The following is a 19,525-nucleotide window of genomic DNA, read 5'->3' on the forward strand; positions in this document are numbered from 1 at the left end:
TTGAAGTTGACAGAGAAATAATAGATGGTGAAATTAATAGAAAAGGACATTAAAATAATTATTATAACTATATTCCATATGTTCAAGAAGCTATAGGAAAGGTTGGACATGTTAAGTAGAGGAATGGTACATGTGAAATGACCCAAATTAACTTCTAGACATGAAAACTAAAATGGCTAAGATGAAAAATATACTCGATAGGCTTAATGACAGACTGCACATTGCAGATGAAAAGATTACGAAGACATAACAATATATACCATCTAAAATGAAACACGGAGTGAAAACAAACTAAAAGCATAAATAAATAGAGCATCAGTGAAATGTGGCACAACATCAAGCAACCAAATATATATACAATTGAAGTCCCCAAAAGACAGAGGAGAGAGGGGCTATTCAAAAAATGTTTAAAGAAATAATGGCCAAAACCTTTCAAAAGTTAATGACAACTATAAACCAGCAGATTCATGAAGCTTAACAAACCCAAGGATAAGAAACAGAAGAAAGCTACACTAACACATATCAAATTGCTTGAAATCAGTGATAAAAATAAAATCTTAGAAGTAGCCAGAGGAAAAAAGAATAATATACTATGTATAGAGGAAAAAAGGTGAAGATAACAGAAGATTTCTCATTGTAAATCATACTATGTGATTCCATTCATATGAAAGTCCAGAATAGGGATCCATAGAGACAGAGAGTACATCAGTGATTGCTTAATGCTGGGGGGAGAGTGAGGACAAGGTGTAGGGACTGATAGCTAAAAGATACAGGGTTTTTTCTTCAGATGATAAAAATAATCTAAACTTGACTGTGGTGATGGTCGAACATAACCTCTGAACATATTAAAAACCATTGAATTGTATACTTTAAATGGGTGAATTATATGGTATATGAATAAATCTCAGTAAAGATGCTTAAAAAGATAATGGACTATTTTAAAGACAAAAACAACAACATTGCACTGGGAGATTTATAATATAGGTAGAAGTATAATGAATGAAAACTATAGCACTAAGGTGAGGAGGGAAGAAATTGAAGTATACTTCTACATGATTCTCATACTTTATTTGAAACAGTATAATGTCACTTGAAGACAGATTGTGATAAGTACAAAATGTATATTATAAACCTTACAAGAAACACTGAATAACAAAACAGAGTTATAGCTAATAAGCCAACAAAGGAGATAAAATGGAAACATAAAAAACACTCAATTCATCCAAAAGATGGCAGAAAAAGAGAAACAAAGAACAGATGGGACAAATAGAAAACAAATAGAAAATGACAGATTTAAACCCAACAGTAATGAGAATCAGATTACAATAAACAGGCTAAACACCACACACACAAAAGGCAGACATAATCAGATTGGATTAAAAAAAGCAAAACCTAACTATATGCTGCCCACAACAAAGCCACTCTAAATATAAAGAAAAAATAGGCTAAAATTTAATTCTGACACTAGTCCAAAGAAAGCTGGCATTGCTATATTAATATCAGACAAAGTAGATTTCAGAAGAAAGAATATTATTAGAGATAACGAAGATCATTTTATAATGTTAAAGGTGTCAATTTATCAATAGAACATAACAATCTAAACATTTGTGAACCTAAGAACTGACCTTCGAAATATATAAAGAAAAACTAAAAGAACTTGAAAATTAACTAGAAAAATCACCATTATAAGTGGTGATTACAATACTCCTCTCTCAATAACTGAAAGTATGTACATAAAATTCAGCAATGCTATAGAAGACCTAAACAAGAAAATCAGTCCACTGGACTTCATTGACATATATAGCAGAAATCACACTTTGTTTTCAAATGCACATGGAATATTTACCAAGAAAGCCCATACTGTGGGCCTTAACACAAGTCAAATTAAATATTAAAAGACTCAAGTTATATAAAGTATGTTCTCTGACCGCTATAGAATTAAAGTAGAAATCAGTTAAGAGAAAGATATCTGAAAAATCCCCAAATATTTGTACTCTAAATAAAATACATATATATAACTTATAAGACAAAGAAGAAATCAAAATGGAAATTTTAAAATGTATTAAACTAAATGAAAATGAAAATATACATATCCAAATTTATGGGAGACAGCTAAAGCAGTACTTAGAAGAAAATTTATAGCATTATACACCTCTGTTAGAAAAGAAGAAAGGTCTCAGATCATTGACCTCATCTTGTACATTAAAGAACTAGAAAAAAAAAGAGCAAATGAGCAAACTAAGCATAAGAATGGAAATAATAAAGATCAGAGCAGAATCATTGAAATAGAAAACAAAAACAATAGAGAAAATCAATAAAATAGAAATTCGGTTCACTGAGTCAATCTATAAAATTGATAAACACCTAGCCATGATGATGAGGGAAAAAAGTGAAAAGACATAAATTATCAATATCACAAATGAGAGAGGTAACATCACTAAAGATTCTGCAGCTATTAAAAGACCACAAGAGGATATTATGTTTCAACACATGAAAATCATTCAGTGTAATACACCAGATTAACAAAATAAAGGAAAAAAAATACATGATCATCTCAGTTGATACAGAAAACATTTGAGAAAATTCAATGCCCTTTAATGATTAAAAAAACACAATAAACTAGGAATAGAAGGAAACTAACTCAGCAGGGACAGAGTTTTAGCTGTATAAGATGAAAAGAGTTCTGGAGATGGATGGTAGGGATGGTTGCACAATAATGTGAATGTACTTAATACCACTGAACTGGATAATTGTAAATGGTTAAAATGATAAATTGTATGTTATGTATATTTTACTTCAATTTAAAAATGAAGGGGAAGATGGCGGAAGAGTAAGACGTGGATATCACCTTCCTCCCCACAGATACACCAGAAATACATCTACACAGGGAACAACTCCTACAGAACACCTACTGAAGGCTGGCAGAAGACCTCAGACCTCCCAAAAGGCAAGAAACTCCCCACGTACCTGGGTAGGGCAAAAGAAAAAAGAGACAAAAGAATAGGGAAGGCACCTGCACCAGTGGGAGGGAGCTGTGAAGGAGGAAAAGTTTCCACACACTAGGAAGCCCCTTCGCGGGCGGAGACTGCAGGTGGCAGAGGGTGGAAGCTTTGGAGCCGCGGAGGAGAGCACAGCAACAGGGGTGCGGGGGGCAAAGCGGGGAGATTCCCGCACAGAGGATCGGTGCCGACCGGCACTCACCAGGCCGAGAGGCTTGTCTGCTCGCCCGCCGGGGCGGGTGGGGCTGGGAGCTGAGGCTCTGAGGCTCGGGTTTCGGTTTCGGACGGAGCGCAGGGAGAGGACTGGGGTTGGCGGCGTGAACACAGCCTGCAGGGGGTTAGTGCGCCACGGCTTGCCGGGAGGGGTTCGGGGAAAAGTCTGGACCTGCCGAAGAGGCAAGAGACTTTTTCTTACCTCTTTGTTTCCTGGTGCGTGAGGAGAGGGGATTAAGAGCACTGCTTAAAGGAGCTCCAGAGACGGGCGCGAGCCGCGGCTAACAGCGCGAACCCGAGACGGGCGCGAGCCGCGGCTAAAAGCGCGGACCCCAGAGACGGGCGGGAGACGCTAAGGCTGCTGCTGCCGACACCAAGGGGCCTGTGTGCGAGCACAGGTCACTATCCACACCCCACTTCCGGGGAGCCTGTGCAGCCCGCCACTGCCAGGGTCCCGGGATCCAGGAACAACTTCCCCGGGAGAACGCACGGCGGGCCTCAGGCTGGTGCAAAGTCACGCCGGACTTTGCCGCCGCAGGCCCGCCCCGCACTCCGTGCCCCTCCCTCCCCGCCGGCCTGAGTGCGCCCCCGAATCAGCGGCTCCTTTAACCCCGTCCTGTCTGAGCACAAAACAGACGCCCTCCAGCGACCTACACGCAGAGGCGGGGCCACATCCAAAGCTGAGCCCCAGGAGCTGTGAGAACAAAGAAGAGAAAGGGAAATCTCTCCCAGCAGCCTCAGAAGCAGCGGATTAAAGCTCCACAATCAACTTGATGCACCTGCATCTGTGGAATACCTGAATAGACAACGAATCATCCCAAATTGAGAAGGTGGACTTTGAGAGCAAGATTCATGATTTTTTCCCCTTTTCCTCTTTTTGTGAGTGTGTATGTGTATGCTTCTGTGTGAGATTTTGTCTGTATAGCTTTGCTTCCACCATTTGTCCTAGGGTTCTATCCGTCCATTTTTTTTTTGTTTTTTTTTTTTTTGGTTTGTTTTTTCTTTTTTTCTTTTTAAAAAAATTTTTTTGCTTAATAATAATTTTTTAATAACTTTATTTTATTTTCTTACTTTATTTAATCTTCTTTCTTTCCTTACTTCCCTCCTTCCTTCCTTCCTTCCTTCCTTCCCTCCTCCCCTCCCTCCCTCCCTACTTTCTTTCTTTCCTTTTCTTTCTTCCTTTCTTTCTTTCTTTCTTTCTTTCTTTCTTTCCTTCTACTTTTTCTCCCTTTTATTCTGAGCTGTGTGGATGAAAGGCTCTTGGTGCTGCAGCCAGGAGTCAGTGCTGTGTCTCTGAGGTGGGAGAGCCAACTTCAGGACACTGGTCCACAAGAGACCTCTCAGCTCCACATAATAACAAATGGCGAAAATCTCCCAGAGATCTCCATCTCAACACCAGCACCCAGCTTCACTCAACAACCAGCAAGCTACAGTGCTGGACACCCTGTGCCAAACAACTAGCATGACAGGAACACAACCTCACCCATTAGCAGAGAGGCTGCCTAAAATCATAATAAGTCCACAGACACCCCAAAACACACCACCAGACGTGAACCTGCCCACTAGAGAGACAAGATCCAGCCTCATCCACCACAACACAGGCACTAGTCCCCTCCACCAGGAAGCCTACACAACCCACTGAACCAACCTTAGCCACTGGAGACAGACACCAAAAACAACGGGAACTACGAACCTGCAGTCTGCAAAAAGGAGACCCCAAACACAGTAAGATAAGCAAAATGAGAAGACAGAAAAACACACAGCAGATGAGGGAGCAAGATAAAAACCCACCAAACCAAACAAATGAAGAGGAAATAGGCAGTCTACCTGAAAAAGAATTCAGAATAATGATAGTAAAGATGATCCAAAATCTTGGAAATAGAATAGAGAAAATGCAAGAAACAATTAACAAGGACCTAGAAGAACTAAAGATGAAACAAGCAACGATGAACAACACAATAAATGAAATTAAAAGTACTCTAGATGGGATCAATAGCAGAATAACTGAGGCAGAAGAACGGATAAGTGACCTGGAAGATAAAATAGTGGAAATAACTACTGCAGAGCAGAATAAAGAAAAAAGAATGAAAAGAACTGAGGGCAGTCTCAGAGACCTCTGGGACAACATTAAACACACCAACATTCGAATTATAGGGGTCCCAGAAGAAAAAGGGAAAATAAAGGGACTGAGAAACTTTTTGAAGAGATTATAGTTGAAAACTTCCCTAATATGGGAAAGGAAATAGGCAATCAAGTCCAGGAAGCACAGAGAGTCCCATACAGGATAAATCCAAGTGGAAATACACCAAGACACATATTAATCAAACTGTCAAAAATTAAATACAAAGGAAACATATTAAAAGCAGCAAGAGAAAAACAACAAATAACACACAAGGGAATCCCCATAAGGTTAACAGCTGATCTTTCAGCAGAAACTCTGCAAGCCAGAAGGGACTGGCAGGACATAGTTAAAGTGAAGAAGGAGAAAAACCTGCAACCAAGATTACTCTACCCAGCAAGGATCTCATTCAGATTTGATGGAGAAATTAAAACCTTTACAGACAAGCAAAAGATGAGAGTTCAGCACCACCAAACCAGCTTTACAACAAATGCTAAAGGAACTTCTCTAGGCAAGAAACACAAGAGAAGGAAAAGACCTACAATAACGAACCCAAAACAATTAAGAAAATGGGAATAGGAACATACATATTGAAAAGTACCTTAAATGTAAATGGATTAAATGCTCCCACCAAAAGATACAGATTGGCTGAATGGATACAAAAACAAGACCCATATATATGCTGTCTACAAGAGACCCACTTCAGACCTAGAGGCACATACAGACTGAAAGTAAGGGGATGGAAAAAGATATTCCATGCAAATGGAAACCAAAAGAAAGCTGGAGTAGCAATTATCATATCAGACAAAATAAACTTTAAAATAAAAACTATTAGAAGAGACAAAGAAGGACACTACATAATGATCAAGGGATCGATCCAAGAAGAAGATATAACAATTGTAAATATTTACACACCCAACATTGGAGCACCTCAATACCTAAGGCAAATAGTAACACCCATAAAAGGGGAAATCGACAGTAACACATTCATAGTAGGGGACTTTAACACCCCACTTTCACCAATGGACAGATCATCCAAAATGAAAATAAATAAGGAAACACAAGCTTTAAATGATACATTAAACAAGATGGACTTAATTGATATTTATAGGACATTCCATCCAAAAGCAACAGAATACACATTTTTCTCAATTGCTTATGGAATATTCTCCAGGATAGATCATATATTGGGTCACAAATCAAGGCTTGGTAAATTTAAGAAAATTGAAATTGTATCAAGTATCTTTTCCGACCACAACGCTATGAGACTAGATATCAATTACAGGAAAAGATCTGTAAAAAATACAAACACATGGAGGCTAAACAATACACTACTTAATAACGGAGTGATCACTGAAGAAATCAAAGAGGAAATCAAAAAATACCTAGAAACAAATGACAATGGAGACACGACAACCCAAAATCTATGGGATGCAGCAAAAGCAGTTCTAAGAGGGAAGTTTATAGCAATACAATCCTACCTTAAGAAATAGGAAACATCTCGAATAAACAACCTAACCTTGCACCTAAAGCAATTAGAGAAAGAAGAACAAAAAAAACCCAAAGTTAGCAGAAGGAAAGAAATCATAAAAATCAGATCAGAAATAAATGTAAAAGAAATGAAGGAAATGACAGCAAAGATCAATAAAACTAAAAGCTGGTTCTTTGAGAAGATAAACAAAATTGATAAACCATTAGCCAGACTCATCAAGAAAAAAAGGGAGAAGACTCAAATCAATAGAATTAGAAATGAAAAAGGAGAAGGAACAACTGACACTGCAGAAATACAATAGATCATGAGAGATGACTACAAGCAACTCTATGCCAATAAAATGGACCACCTGGAAGAAATGGACAAATTCTTAGAAATGCACAACCGGCCAAGACTGAATCAGGAAAAAATAGAAAATATGAACAGACCAAGCACTGAAATTGAAACTGTGATTAAAAATCTTCCAACAAACAAAAGCCCAGGACCAGATTGCTTCACAGGCGAATTCTATCAAACATTTAGAGAAGAGCTAACACCTATCCTTCTCAAACTCTTCCAAAATATAGCAGAGGGAGGAACACTCCCAAACTCATTCCACAAGGCCACCATCACCCTGATGCAAAAACCAGACAAGGATGTCACAAAGAAAGAAAACTACAGGCCAATATCACTGATGAACATAGATGCAAAAATCCTCAACAAAATACTAGCAAACAGAATCCAACAGCACATTAAAAGGATCATACACCATGATCAAGTGGGGTTTATTCCAGGAATGCAAGGATTCTTCAATATACACAAATCAATCAACGTGATACACCATACTAACAAACTGAAGGAGGAAAACTATATAATCATCTCAATAGATGCAGAGAAAGCTTTCGACAAAATTCAACACCCATTTGTGATAAAAACCCTGCAGAAAGTAGGCATAGAGGGAAATTTGATCAACATAATAAAGTCCATATACGACAAGTCCACAGCCAACATCATCCTCAATGGTGAAAAACTGAAAGCATTTCCACTAAGATCAGGAACAAGACAAGGTTGCCCACTCTCACCACTCTTATTCAACATAATTTTGGAAGTTTTAGCCACAGCAATCAGAGAAGAAAAGGAAATAAAAGGAATCCAAATCGGAAAAGCAGAAGTAAAGCTGTCACTGTTTGCAGATGACATGATCCTATACATAGAGAATCCTAAAGATGCTACCAGAAAACTACTAGAGCTAATCAATGAATTTGGTAAAGTAGCAGGATACAAAATTAATGCACAGAAATCTCTGGCATTCCTATACACTAATGATGAAAAATCTGAAAGGGAAATCAAGAAAACACTCCCATTTACCATTGCAACAAAAAGAATAAAATATCTAGGAATAAACCTACCTAAGGAGACAAAAGACCTGTATGCAGAAAATTATAAGACATTGATGAAAGAAATTAAAGATGATAGAAATAGATGGAGAGATATACCATGTTCTTGGATTGGAAGAATCAACATTGTGAAAATGACTCTACTACCCAAAGCAATCTACAGATTGCATGCAATCCCTATCAAACTACCACTGGCATTTTTCACAGAACTAGAACAAAAAATTTCACAATTTGTATGGAAACACAAAAGACCCTGAACAGCCAAAGCAATCTTGAGAACGAAAAACAAAGCTGGAGGAATCAGGCTCCCTGACTTCTGACTATACCACAAAGCTACAGTAATCAAGGCAGTATGGTACTGGCACAAAAACAGAAAGATAGATCAATGGAACAGGGTAGAAAGCCCAGAGATAAACCCACGCACATATGGTCACCTTATCTTTGATAAAGGAGGCAGGAATGTACAGTGGAGAAAGGACAGCCTATTCAATAAGTGGTGCTGGGAAAACTGGACAGGTACATGTAAAAGTATGAGATTAGATCACTCCCTAACACCATACACAAAAATAAGCTCAAAATGGATTAAAGACCTAAATGTAAGGCCAGACACTATCAAACTCTTAGAGGAAAACATAGGCAGAACACGCTGACATATATCACAGCAAGATTCTTTTTGACCCACCACCTAGAGAAATGGAAATAAAAACAAAAATAAACAAATGGGACCTAATGAAACTTCAAAGCTTTTGCACAGCAAAGGAAACCATAAACAAGACCAAAAGGCAACCCTCAGAATGGGAGAAAATATTTGCAAATAAAGCAACTGACAAAGGATCAATCTCCAAAATTTACAAGCAGCTCATGTAGCTCAATAACAAAAAAACAAACAACCCAATCCAAAAATGGACAGAAGACCTAAATAGACATTTCTCCAAAGAAGATATACAGACTGCCAACAAGCACATGAAAGAATGCTCAACATCACTAATCATTAGAGAAATGCAAATCAAAACTACAATGAGATATCACCTCACACCAGTTCAGAATGGACATCATCAAAAAATCTAGAAACAATAAATGCTGGAGAGGGTGTGGAGAAAAGGGAACCCTCTTGCACTGCTGGTGGGAATGTGAATTGGTACAGCCACTATGGAGAACAGTATGGAGGTTCCTTAAAAAACTACAAATAGAACTACCATATGACCCAGCAATCCCACTACTGGGCATACACCCTGAGAAAACCATAATTCAAAAAGTGTCATGTACCACAATGTTCATTGCAGCTCTATTTACAATAGCCAGGAGATGGAAACAACCTAAGTGTCCATTATTGGATGAATGGATAAAGAAGATGTGGCACATATATTCAATGGAATATTACTCAGCCATTAAAAGAAACAAAATTGAGCTATTTGTAATGAGGTGGATGGACTTCGAGTCTGTCATACAGAGTGAACGTCAGAAAGAGAAAGACAAATACCATATGCTAACACATATATAAGGAATTTAAGGAAAAAAATGTCATGAAGAACCTAGGGGTATGACAGGAATAAAGACACAGACCTGCTAGAGAATGGACTTGAGGATATGGGGAGGGGGAAGGGTAAGCTGTGACAAAGCGAGAGAGTGGCATGGACATATATACACTATCAAACGTAAAATAGATAGCTAGTGGGAAGCAGCCACATAGCACAGGGTGATCTGCTTGGTGCTTTGTGACCACCTAGAGGGGTGGGATAGGGAGGGTGGGAGGGAGGGAGACGGAAGAGAGAAGAGATATGGGAACATATGTATATGTATAACTGATTCACTTTTTGTGAATTTGTTATAAAGCAGAAACTAACACACCATTGTAAAGCAATTATACTCCAATAAAGATGTAAAAAGAAGATTTGTATAACAGTTTGCCATTTAGAAACGTCTTTCATATCTATTGACTTAGTTAATCTTCATAGCAATCCTTTGCTGTTGAAGTGGGAGTAGTACTGATAACTCCTACTGAGTGCTTACTCTGCACTAAGCTCAGAGGATAGACAAGTACAATTACTAATTCTACAGACGATGAAACTGACTCTTGGAAAAGGAAGTATTGAAATTTCAGCTCAGTTATTCCTCATTTTTTAAAAAAAATTAAAAATAAAAATGAAAAATGGTATGAATAACTTTGTGCCAATATGTATGTCAATTTGGATGAAATGGACAAATTTCTTGAAAGACACAGATTACCAAGGCTCATAAAGAAGATATATGTAACCTGAAAAGTGCTGAACATATTAAAGAAATTGAAGAGCTGTTTACAACTTCCCACAAAGTAAACTCCAGGCCCAGATATCTTCAGAGGTAAACTTTAGCAAATATGTTTTAAAAATTTATATTCAAACACTTCCAGAAAATTGAATAGGAGGATCTCCTATTCTAACTCCCCAACTAATTCTATGAAGCCAGTATTACCGGTAAACTCAAACCAGGTAAAGACATTAAATGAAAAGAAAACTCCAGGTAGATATCCTTCCTGAACATAGCTATACATTTCTAAGACAACATTATCAAATCAAATCCAACAGCATGAAAAAAAGATCATGACCAAATGGAGTTTATCCCAGGAATACAAAGTATATTTAACATTCAGCAATTAGTTAATGTAATTTACCATTTTAACAGACTAAAGAAGGAAAACCATGAGACCATCTCAACAGAAGGAGAAAAAGCCCTTAAAAAGTTCAACATCCATTCATAATTGAACCTGTCAACAAAACTAGGAATGGAAGGGAACTTCCTCAGTCTAAAAAAAAACATGTTAAAAAAACCCACTAAAATCAACGTCATACTTAATGGTGAAAGGCTGACTGCTTTTCCCTTAAAATCAGGAACAAGCAAGGATGTCTACTGCCATCACTTCTGTTCAACACTGTACAGGAGCTCCTAGCTATTGCAATAAGGCAGTGAAATATATGGGAAAATAAATAAATATATACATATAAACAAATTCCTTTCCCCCACAAACAACATGATCATGTACACAGAATATCCTAAGAAACTTATAAGATGTTAACTAGGATTAGTAAGTGATTTTCGCAAGGTCGAAGGGTACAAGGTTACTATGTAATAACCAGTTGTAATTCTAAATACTAGTAGAAAACAATTAGAAATTGAAATTTAAAAAACAATACAATTTATTACGGGATTTAAAAAACCCAGACAATATGAGGGATAGACTTAATCAAATAAGTATACTGAAAACCCCAAAACACTTTTGAGAAAAATTAAAGGCACAAGTAAACAAAGAGATTTGTCAAGTTCGTGGGATGAAGGCTCAATATTGTTAAGATGTTAGTTCTCCCCAAATTGATCATTAGATTCAATCTAATCACAATCAAACCCTAACAGGATATTTTAATAATAATTGTCACACTGATTCTAAAAGTTATATAGAAATGGAAGGACTTAGAATATCCAAAGGAACATTTAAAAATAAAGAGTTTAGAAGGCTTACCCTATTTAATTGCAATGCCACAGTAAGCAAGACAATGTGGTATTGGCATAAGGATACATGCATAGATCAATGGAAAAGAATAGTCCAGAAATAGAGCCATGTATATATGACCAATTGATTTTCAACAGGTGCCAAGGTAATTCAATAGGAAAAAAAAAATCTTTCAACAAATAATGCTGGAATAACTGGGTGCCCATATGGAAAAAAGCAAACCTTGACCCTTACATCACACCACATGCAAAATTAATTCATGAAAGGATTATAGAATAAAAGCTAAAAATATGAAACTTTGATAAGGCATCACAAGAGAAAATAGTTGTGGCTTTGGGGTAGGCAAAATTTTGTTAAATTGGATGAAAATAGCATGATGTATAAAAGAAAAATTGACAAACTGGACTTCACAAATTAAAAAGTATCTGGTCCTCAAAAGAAAACATTAGCAAAATGAAAAATCAAGTTAAGGGAAAGGAGAAAATATAATACATATATCTGACAAAAAGAATCGTATACAGAATATACAAACAAATCTTACAGGACAATGATAAGAAAACAAACCACCCAGTTAGAAAATCAACAAAAGATTTGGACAGACTAGTCATAAAAGATGCTATACAAATGGTCAACAAGCACATGAATAGATATTCCACACCACAAATCATCCAAAAAATGCAATTTAAAACCACCTGAAGCACCTAACTTATGACCTAGCAATCCCACTGCTAAGTATTTACCCAAGTGAATTAAATATAAAATGTTCACGGCGTATTTATTCACAATACTCAAAAATTGAAAACAGCTCAAATATTCCAAAACATATGAATGGGTAAATAATTGTGGTGTATTTATACAATAGAATACTATTACACGATTAAAAAAGGACTATTGATCCACACAACATTTATGAATCACCAAAATATTAGTGTTAGCAAAAGAAGCCAAACACAAAAAGAGTACATGTACTGTGTTTCCATTTTTATGAAACTCTAGGAAAAATATATCTAATCTATAGTGATGGGAGGCCGATCACTGGGAGTAGGGTGTGGGGATGGACCAGAAAGAGGCACAGGAAAATCTTTTAGGGCAATGGAAGTATTCTATATCTTGATTGTGGTTGTGATTACACAGCTGTATACCATCCAACTATAAAATAAAATGTACCCATTTAAAATGTAGGTAAACTATACATCTGGATAACTTAAAATGTATGAATGGCCAAAATCCAAAAACTGACGATACCGATTGTTGGCAAAGATGTCACATAACAAGAGTTCTCATTCATTGCTGGAGGGAATGCAAAATGATACAACTCTGGAAGACAATTTCTTACAGTTTCTTACAAAGCTGAACATAGTCTTACCATCCAGTCCACTAATTGTGCTTCTAGATATTTACCCAGATATATCTGTCCTGGATGGAATCCTGGAACAGAAAAGGGAACTTAGGTAAAAACTAAGGAAATCTAAATTAAGTCTGGATCTTAGTAATAATCATATATTGGTATTGGCTTATTAACTGTGACAAATGTACCATACTAAGGTAAGATGTTAATAATATGGGAGACTGGGTGTGGGGTATATGGGAACCCTGTATTATCTTTGCAATTTTTCTGTGAAACTAAAATTATTCTAAAGTAAGTTTACGTAAAAAAAAAAAAAAAAAACCTGATGCCTGATCCAACTCCCCAGAAATTCTGATTTAATTCGTCAGCTTTGCAGCCTGAGCACTGGGAGTTTTGAAATCTCTCCAGGTGATTCTAAGGTGCAGCCAGGTTTGAGAACTCTAGGATGAGAGCCTGAGGGTGAGGACTCCAATCTGGACAAGTGCCAGGAGCTATACACATATCCACAGTGCCTCTTGTGCCAAATTTAACCTCATAAAATCATATTTCCTCAGAAGATAATGTTGCCCTTTTTAATAGAATAAATAGGTGGAACCAGACAAAATATCTTTTCTTATTATCCTAGATTAAATAGTGCTGTTCCAAAGAGCTTTCTGTAATGATGAAAATGTTCTATATCTACTCTCCAAGATGGCAGCCGCTAGCCGCCATGTGGCCATTGAGTACTTGAAATGTGGCAAGACTGAAGAAGTGAAATTTTCATTTCATTTTGTTTCATTAATTCAAACTTAAATAGCCACATGTGACTAGTCACTACCGTATAGGACAGCACTGCTCCATAAAAACACAATCAAACCCCTAAGAAAAGGCTTCTCAATGTTCTTTTTTGTATTTGGACTAATTTTTTCTCTCTCCAACTTTTTTCTTCCTACAGTTGGAGTCTCCTATTTGCTAGGAGGCGCTTGTACTTTAAAACAGCAGGACAAGTGCTACCTCACTCCCCTACCTTAGCAGCAGAAGGATTTGGCATCCTTCCTGGGCCTCCCCAACCTGTGGTGGTGCCTGGTGCCGCTGTTGGCTGCAGGAAGCAGCCATTGTGCCCTTGGAGGAGGGCGTTTCGTCCCATCCCTGACACCCCTTCCTGGAGTATTTTGGTTCAGTCCAACACTAATTTTTCAACTGCTCTCTCTGGAGTTAATTCCAAACTCCTAGAGAAGAAAGGAAAATAGGGTCCCCTGGCAGAGGGATGCAGATGTTCTGCTATTTATCTCCATTTAAAAAATAGCTTCTCCCCAACCCTCTACCACATCCACGAATTTCTACTATACTGCACAGCTAATGACTACATTAAGCATTTGGAAGGTCTGCATTATTGTATTGCTGTTAGCTCCACGGCAGAATACAATTATACTATAGATTGCTTAGGCTGTCTGGGTGATGGGAAGAAATAAACATTCCGGAGGGGCAGTATAGATTGAGCTTTATCACATACAACTCCCCCGATTGCCAGCTCCGTATCCTGAATACTGAAAGCAAAAGAACAAAGGCAAGATTTTAGAAATACTGTTGCTGTGCTGGGGCCGCACACCTTGTCACTTACACATTACAGGCGGAAGTTCAGCTGTCTGTTTGTAATAGGTGTGGGTTTGTGTGGTTTTTAATGATGCAAAGAGGTCAGGTGAGGATGGTATTTTTTTTTTTTTAAGTAACAGCTTCCACTGTCAGAGGCTGTTCCAAGCTTATTTCACAGAGATCAGGAAGAAATCTAGATTACCATGAGCAATTAGCAAAGGACAAAAAACTGTGATTAGCATTAGAATTAGAAATTCTCAATTGATTTAGAATTGAATTCTAAATTCAACTTTGCCACATCCTAGGCAGGCCTGTGGTTTCAGGGTTTGTGTTTTTAACAGCCTCGTTGAGATGTAATTTTAAATACTATAAAATCAGCCACTTTTAATGCACAATTCAATGATTTTTAGTAAATTTATATTTTTGCAACCATCACTACTCTCCAGTTTTATAACATTTCTTCCACTGCAAAGAGATCTCTCCTGCCTGGTCAGTCACTATTTATTATCCCCACCCTTCTCCCAAATTTAAGCAACTACTAATCTATTTTCTGTCTCTATGGATTTGCCCGTTCTAGATATGTCATATAAATGGAATCATGCAAGTTGTAGTATTTTGTGACTGGCTTCTTTTACTTAGCATAATATTTTCTTTTGGTTTGTTTGTTTGTTATTTTTTTTTGGTTGTGGTTCTTCTTTTTTTTTTTTTTGGCTGCAGCATGCAGGAACTTAGTTCCCTGACCAGAGATCGAACCCTTGCTCTCTGCGTTGGGAGCGTGGAGTCTTAACCACTGGCCCGCCAGGGAAGTCCCTAGCATAATGTCTTCAAGGTTCATCCATGGCAGAGCATGTATTGGTACTTCATTCTTTTTTATGGAGGAATAATGTCCAATTGTGTGGCTATACAACATTTTGTTTATCCATCATCAGTTGATGGATATGTAGGTTGTTTTCACCTTTTATCTATTATGAATAATGCTGCTGGGAATGTTTGTGGACAAGTTTTTGTTTGGACAAATATTTTCAATTCTTTTGGCTATATACCTAGGAATGGAATTGCTGGGTCATATGGTAACTCTATGTTTAACTTTTAGAGGAACGGCCAAACTGTTTTCCAATGTGGCTGCACCATTTTACATTCCCACCAGCAATGTACGAGGGTTCCAATTTCTCCACATCCTTACCAACATGTTATTTCCCATTAAATATATATACAGCCCTCCTAGTGCGTGTGAAGTACGCATTAGGATGCCGTGACTTACATTTCCCTAATGACTAATGATGTTGAGTATCTTTTCATGTGCTCACTATTCATTCACAAATGTTCTATGTTGAATTTTTAGTTGAATCAATTGGATTGTCTTATTATTGAATTGTAAAAGTTCTATTCATATATTGGGTACACGTTCCTTATCAGACATAATATTTGCAAATATTGCCTCCAATTCTCTGTTATCTTTTCCCTTTCTTAATGATGTTTTTTGAAGAGCCTAAGTTTTTAGTTTTGATAAATTCCAATTTGTAATTTTTGCCTTTTACTGATTGTGCTTGCTTTTTTAAAAGTCATATCTAAGCAATCTTTGCCTAACCCAAGGTCAGGAAGACTTTCTCCTATGTCTTCTTCTGAAAGATTTACAGCTAACAAAATATCCTATCTTTATACCTCAACAAATAATACCCTCATGACAACCTGGAAGGCCAGGTTCAAACGTAAAACTCTTGGACTCGAAGTTCTACATCTCAATATAGAATACCAGCCCCCTGCAACTGACCCCACACCTACCCGGCTTCCGTTCTCACTCTGGGCTCACCCCTCACTGTGAGGGGCTGCACACGTGTTTATGTGCACTTACTAGCCCATGCCTCTAAATTCCATTCCCAGTGCCCCCAAATAGCAAATAGCTGCCCCCTGGCCACCCCTCGGGCACAGAGGTGCCCACACCAACTGCAGCATGTGTCCCTGGGGAGACAGACACAGGGAAGGAGCTTGTGAAAGCTCTGGAAATGAGCTTGCAGCCATCTAGGCAAGGAATTCCAGCTTCCCAGGTATCCACTGTGTGGTCTAGAAAAGGGCCAGCTGCTCTGTGTGGGCTCATCTCCTTGATTCCACTGTCTCCTCCTCAAAGTGAGGCCATCTAAGTCACAGGGACCAGAGTGGGGCTCTTTTTGCATAGGTCCAAGTGTGGTACTAAGCCCGCCAAATCCTCAGGGGGAGGAAGACAGGAGGAAACTGATGGCCGGTGAGCCCAGAGAGTTGCCCACGGAGGTCTTGCTCTTCCACGGGCTCCTATCCAACCTGAAAACAGAAACGGGCAGCTTGTGCGAACAGGAGCAATTCATTTCCATCAAGGTAAAGGGGGGAAGCAACCTCAGAGAGGAGGCTTCAGTCTCAGGCCTAGAAAAGCTGGACTACGATATACCTCCACTTTCCTGTCTCCTCTTCCACAATCAGATTTCAACCTGCATTCCAACGGTCCCATCCATAGACCTATGGTTTAACAGGGCTGTCTATGGGGCTCCAAGATCTTCTTGCTAGGACAGTGGGAAATCTATTCTGGTGTGAGGATTTCCTGGGCCCAGGTTCTCGTCACTGGTTGCATCCAAAGGCAGTGCCCCTTTATTTTATAACTGAAAATTTGTACGTTTTGACCCCCTTCACACATTTCAAAAGGTACAAACTTCCAGTTATGAAATAGATAAGTCATGGGATGTCATGTATAGCATGGTGACTATAGTTAATAATACTGTTTTGCATATTTGAAAGTTGCTAAGAGATTAAATCTTAAAAGTCCTCCTCACAAGGAGAAAAAAAGAAAAGAAAAAATGTCATAACTATGTGTGGTGATAGCTGGTAGCTATACTTATTGTGGTGATCGCTTTGCAATGTATACAAATATTGAATCATTATATTATACACCTGAAACTAATATAATTTTTTTTTTTTTTTTTTTTGCGGTACGCAGGCCTCTCACTGTTGTGGCCTCTCCCGTTGCGGAGCACAGGCTCCAGACGCACAGGCTCAGCGGCCATGGCTCACGGGCCCAGCCGCTCCGCGGCATGTGGGATCTTCCCGGACCGGGGCATGAACCCGCATCCCCTGCATCGGCAGGCGGACTCTCAACCACTGCGCCACCAGGGAAGCCCCTAATATAATTTTATATATCAATTATACCTCAATTTAAAAAATGTCTCCAGACGTTGCCAGATGTCCCCTGGGGGACAATATTTTCCCTGGTTGAAACCACTAGAACTAGATAGAATATTACACAGCCTCGACAATGACAGGTTTACAAATTTTGTGTAATAAAAATTGCTTATGTAACAACAGAAAAAAGCAGAATAAAAATATGCTCACAACAAGGCCACAATGAGTAATAAAGCAGTGTGTGGATGAAAGTTGTGACTGTGATAAAACACTGAATGAAAACAATGCCCCTTTCAACGGACGGTGAACACCAAGATGCTGCATAGCAGCTGTGCCGTAGGTGTGTGGATGACGGCTCTGTTTATTCATGCTTGAGCAAGAGGCTGATAGGAAGGTAGCGCAATGCAGGGGGACATTCACCTCTGGATGGCCCATGGGTGAGTATGCGTATGTTACAATTCCTTTGGTACAGGTGGGACATCTGACACTTATTCACTCAGAACCAAGGGCTGGCCCGGAACTCAGGACCAGCTCAGCAGCATCAATCTGTCATCTTTCACATTCCTTCTTAGGTTGCCTTTCTCAGCTTGGCTGGAGCCTCTGAGCCAGGTAACCATTTCGAAGATTGCCATAGACACTAGAACTCTGTTGTGGTAGAAGCTTCCAGAAGACAGATGTCTCCAAGAGAGGGATGGCAACCAAGATTTTTGGGCATGCTGATACCCGGCAGCAGAGTATAGACTGGCACAAGCTGGAAAGATTTTGAAGAGGCAAAGGAATTGGAATCGTCTCCATGCACAGTAATGCGGACAGGTGCTTCCAGGAACAAAGAAATATATAGTTGCTGGGGCCTCAGTTAGCTCCCTGTTAGATGCATCAATATGGCAGAGACAGAGACGGAGAGAGAGGACTGAACCTGAGTGTGCGAAAATGATGAGGGACAGAATGTGTTAGACCGCAGCATGCCCAAGAATGGCTCCCTAGGTCCCGTTCACAACACTGATTTCTATTCTTTACGGATTCCTGGAAGTTCTAGTACTATTACTCCATAGAACGATTATAATCAAGCTCCCAACTTCCTAATATTTTCTCTCTTCAGGGTTCTGTTCACCATCCATCTTCCTTTCCATTGTTCTGTGTCCAAAAATGCGATAGCATATGATGTAGAAAGTTCATCTCAGTAAATTTAGGGTTTTTCAGTTACTTATTCATTTAACAAACACTTCTTGAGGTTCTACTATGTGCTAAGCCCCATGTTGGATGTTGAGACTCACGTGATGAACGTAACCAACATGATCCCTGATCCGGTGGGATTTACATTCTATCAAGGAAGAAGGATAGACGGAAGTAAACACATAAACATAATAGAAATATCATCAAATAATGAAAACGACTTTGAAGACAGAGTAGCAAAGTGACTATAAAGACAAAATAGCACAATGGCAGCACCGGAGTGAGGGTGGTCAGAGAAAGCATCTCTCGAGAGATAACCTTTGAGCTGAGAATTGAATGAAGAGAAGGAGGCAGCCACGCAAATACTGGGGGAAAAAAAGCATTTCAGGCAAAGGGAAGAGCTGATAAAAATGGCAAGGCAGAAACAAGCTTAGGTTGTCTAAGGAGCAGCCAGAAGGAGGAGGAGAAGGGGGAAAGGAAGAGGGTAGGAGATGGCACTGGAGGAGCAGGTGGAAACAGGTCATCTAGGGCCTGGTAGTTCAAGTGTAATATGTTAAGATTTTATTGCAAGTAAAGTTATAATTCACAGGAGGAGTTTAAGCATC

The sequence above is a fragment of the Grampus griseus genome, assembly GCF_964374135.1.
Source record: "Grampus griseus genome assembly, chromosome: X".
Lineage (NCBI taxonomy): Eukaryota > Metazoa > Chordata > Mammalia > Artiodactyla > Delphinidae > Grampus > Grampus griseus.